This window comes from Rattus rattus, chromosome 8 (assembly GCF_011064425.1).
Source record: "Rattus rattus isolate New Zealand chromosome 8, Rrattus_CSIRO_v1, whole genome shotgun sequence".
Taxonomy (NCBI): domain Eukaryota; kingdom Metazoa; phylum Chordata; class Mammalia; order Rodentia; family Muridae; genus Rattus; species Rattus rattus.
In genome coordinates this window covers 15,859,986-15,864,348 of record NC_046161.1, presented here as the reverse complement: position 1 = coordinate 15,864,348, position 4,363 = coordinate 15,859,986, and positions in this window count along the sequence as shown.

The window sequence follows — 4,363 nt, the reverse complement described above, 5'->3', positions numbered from 1 at the left end:
TGTGTGTGTTTCATCTCTCAATGGGTGAAAATATTTGGAAAAGGCAAAAAAGTGAGATACAAATCCATTCTTCCTCTTTCCTATACTCTTATTCTCTCTTATCTATATCCATTCACTCCTTTTGTTGGTATTCCTTAAAGTTTAAAAGAATCTGTCTGCATTTGCTTAAGTTAAATGTAAGATTCCAAACAAATTCATAACACTATTTTCACTATATTATTTTTATTTTAATTGATTTTGCAAGGTCTTATTGTATTCATATTTTATTCTCCTTACAAATTTCAGCTGATACCTCCTCACATAAACACGTCTTAGCAGTCCCTAGTGTTACATAAACTGAACTTATGTGTTGCCTCTATAAGAGTTTTGCTGTAGAAGGACCTTGGTATATTGGCCAGGGCCAAAATTATGCTGCAAAGATCACACAATGCAACAGGTCTCACATGTGAGATTTACTGGGGGGGTATATACAGAGGCAGCCTCTAAGTGACATGGAAGGGAAAAGAAGACAGAGAACCAGAGATAAGGATAGAAATGACAAAAGAGATAAATAGAAAAAGAAAAAAGAGTAGCCCTTGATATTATGGACTTTCTAAAGGATATGATTTTTGAATTTGATGACCGCTGATGATCATGTTTCTAGTGTTGAGTCACTAAAGATAAACTGATGCTAACATTATTATTATTCCCTTTTATTTATTATAAAATTGAGGAAATACGAATGGGTGATTTTGAGGCAAGAATGGAGGTATTCTTTAAACTGCATCCTGTTCTCTAAGACTATTAACATCTTTTGGGATCCAAAATTTTGGGGTGCTGGTCAAGTCCTAGATGAACATGCTCTTTCATTTGCTATTCAGGGTCTCTGGGACCATTTATGGCTATGAGCATGCAGACAGCATTCGATGCAGTATGTAAGGCTGAATTTCTCAGAATTATCTGCTTTGAAGCTATGCCAGATACAAATTTTGTGGAAACATGTGGATCTGGCAGGTTGCTGGAACAGATCCATATTAAGAGCAGAAGATCAAGTGAAGCAATTAAGGAAAAATTCCTTTTCCTTGTGTTCACTTGAACCTTTTTAGACCCATGGACTTGATACATAGGAGAGGGGAGTCCCAAAACCAGAAAAAAATGGGGAGGGTAACTCATCCTTAGAAATAAATAGAATAGACAAGTTGAAATGTTGATTGGCATCTCTATCTATAGTACATATTGAGAAGGCTAAGCTGATTTCATGAGTGGCTTCAAATTGAAAGTTTAGGAAACTAGGCCTAAGTCCAGACAGGCTCAGTAAATTTAGTTACAATAAAAGCAAACAAAAGCAAAAGAAACAAACAAACTTAAAACAGGCTTGATCAGCTGCTCCACCACCTGCTCTGCTACAAGAACATTGAGAGAGCAGCAATTTGCAGACTTCTCAATAAATATCAATAAATCCCAGACTTCCCAAGGAATTTTCCAGCCCCAGGCCCTGGTAACGGTTTGAATAGACCTTTAAAAAAGGTCCTTTCTCTCTCGAGGCAGATTCCTTATTTGCAAAAATAAAGTTCTCCAAACTTGGGACTACCTAACTCCAGAATTCCTCAGGAATAGTTTCCATTATAGCCCCAGGCCTAGTAATGGTTCTGAACCTAGAATTCCACTAATGAAATTTGCTTTAAATTGTTCTCAAAGGAAAAAGGTCACTTGACCAGGTTCTCTCCCCTAATCCTCCCCTCCCTTCTTTATGGGAGTTCCTCCCCATCCTCCCCCATGCTCAAATTAACTGTTCCTGTCTCCTCCCCCCAACGATGTCCACATTCAGTGAGGGGGGTCTTCACAAAATCAGGGTAAAGTGGGGACCAAGGGCTTCCATTTTTTGTTTTATTAACTTGAGTATTTTTATTTCCATTCCTTTGGTTTGATCTCTAATCCTCCCCTCCCCCTTCTTTATAGGATATTCATTGCTACCTATCAGGTCAGAGTCCAGGGTCAGTCCATGTATAGTCTTTACTTTAGTAGTAGCTTAGTCCCTGGAAGCTCTGGTTGCTTGGCATTGTTGTACATATGGGGTCTCGAGCCCCTTCAAGCTCTTCCAGTTCTTTCTCTGATTCCTTCAACGGGGGTCCTATACTCAGTTCAGTGGTTTGCTGCTGGCATTCGCCTCTGTATTTGCTGTATTCTGGCTGTGTCTCTCAGGAGAGATCTACATCCGGCTCCTGTCGGCCTGCACTTCTTTGCTTCATCCATCTTGTCTAATTGGGTGGCTGTATATGTATGGGCCACATGTGGTACAGGCTCTGAATGGGTGTTCCTTCTGTCTGTTTTAATCTTTGCCTCTCTATTCCCTGCCAAGGGTATTTTGTTCCCCTTTAAAAAAGGAGTGAAGCCTTCACATTTGATCATCCATCTTGAGTTTCATGTGTTCTAGGCATCTAGGGTAATTCAAGCATTTGGGCTAATAGGCACTTATCAATGAGTGCATACCATGTGTGTTTTTTGTGTGATTGGGTTACCTCACTCAGGATGATATTTTCCAGTTACAACCATTTGTCTATGAATTTCATAAAGCCATTGTTTTTGATAGCTAAGTAATATTCCATTGTGTAGATGTACCACATTTTCTGTATCCATTCCTCTGTTGAAGGGCATCTGAGTTCTTTCCAGCTTCTGGCTATTATAAATAGGGCTGCTATGAACATAGTGGGGCACGTGTCTTTTTTATATGTTGGGGCATCTTTTGGGTATATGCCCAAGAGAGGTATAGCTGGATCCTCAGGTAGTTCAATGTCCAATTTTCTGAGGAACCTCCAGACTGATTTCCAGAATGGTTGTACTAGTCTGCAATCCCACCAACAATGGAGGAGTGTTCCTCTTTCTCCACATCCTCGCCAGCATCTGTTGTTACCTGAGTTTTTGATCTTATCCATTCTCACTGGTGTGAGATGAAATCTCAGGGTTGTTTTGATTTGCATTTCCCTTATGACTAAAGATGTTGAACATTTCTTTAGGCGTTTCTCAGCCATTCGGCATTCCTCAACTGTGAATTCTTTATTTAGTTCTGAACCCCATTTTTTAATAGGGTTATTTGTCTCCCTGCGGTCTAACTTCTTGAGTTCTTTGTATATTTTGGATATAAGTCCTCTATCTAAAACACCCAATTTTAAAAATGAGAGAGATTTATTCCTTTTCTTTATAAGCTGATTTCTATTGTAGGGTTGCTGGGATCTAGTGAAGATTTATTCTCTGGCTCTTACTTATTTTGTTTTTATGATGGTGCCTAGTAATTTGATTCATCAAGTTAGTTACAAGAAAAATAAACAAAGGTAAAAGAAACAAACTAAGAAACAAAAAAAACAGGCTTGATTAGCTACTCTACCTCTTATTCTGCTGTAAGAACAATGAGACAGCAGCAATTTGCAGACTTCCTTAGCAATAAATCCCAGACTTCCACAGTAAAAAATTCTACCCCTCACAAATTGGCAGTATTATTATTGTAAAAATGTACATACTACTGGAAGCAATCTACAGATTCAATGCACAGCCATCAAAAATCTCACTCAATTCTTAATAAAGTTAGAAAGAGCAATTTTCAAATTTGTTTGCAATAACAAATACCCGAAAAGACTATATGTTATCGGTACAGACACAGGCAGTTAGTTCAATGATATATTACTAAGACCCAGAAATGAACCCACACACCTACGGTCACTTGATCTTTGTCAAAATAGCTAAAATCATCCAGTGCAAAAAAAATGAAGTGTTTATTTTTAATGAAAATTGATAGTGCATACATATTCAAAAATAAATGAAAAATAAAATTAGATTATCAGTAATCTTTAAATACAAGGGTGTGGGAAAGAAAAAAACTGCATCCATCCAATGACAAATATTTCCCATATAATCAGCTTTTATAACATAACTACATGCTATAACTCTCTTTCTAATCTGTCCTCTCTCTCTCTCTCTCTCTCTCTCTCTCTCTCTCTCTCTCTCTCTCTGTCTTTGTCTCTCTCTAAAAATCTCCTTCACAATTACCAAGGCAACTAACAAAATAAACCACTTAATGAGGGGAGACATATTTACCATTTGAGTGGCTTCAGACTGTGAGTTTAATCCATGAACAAAAAGGCAGGTAACATTGCATTAACCAGAAAGACATAGCTTTAGACAGAGGGTGAGAGAGAGAGAACAATCTGAGTACTTTATGAGCTTTTGAAATCTCAAAGTGCAGTCCCAAGTGACATACTTTCTCCAACAAAGTCACATTTCCTAATTATTCACAAATACTTTCACTAACTTCCCATAAAATATTTAAATATATAAATCTATTGCTACCATTCTCATGTAACACCACATCAAGAAAGTAAAGAATTTCTAT